The sequence below is a fragment of the Mandrillus leucophaeus genome, unplaced genomic scaffold (assembly GCF_000951045.1).
Source record: "Mandrillus leucophaeus isolate KB7577 unplaced genomic scaffold, Mleu.le_1.0 Scaffold153, whole genome shotgun sequence".
In the NCBI taxonomy this organism is placed as follows: domain Eukaryota; kingdom Metazoa; phylum Chordata; class Mammalia; order Primates; family Cercopithecidae; genus Mandrillus; species Mandrillus leucophaeus.
Window position 1 is genome coordinate 64,024 of NW_012101510.1, and position 221 is coordinate 64,244.

The following is a 221-nucleotide window of genomic DNA, read 5'->3' on the forward strand; positions in this document are numbered from 1 at the left end:
GTTGACGGCGGGTATTGCACCTGCTTCTACAAGGGAGTGCAACTCTGGAACCTGTACCAGCCAGTGCTTCAGAAGCCTCCCCTGACTGCATCCACACCAGACCTTGAGCCCCCAGGTCCTGGTTCCCAGCAAATTTTTTCAGCAGCCAGAGAGCCTGGCACAGGGCCTGGCAGTTCGCCTCCAAGGTTCATTCCTGCCACGTGGAAAACAGAGTCCTCACA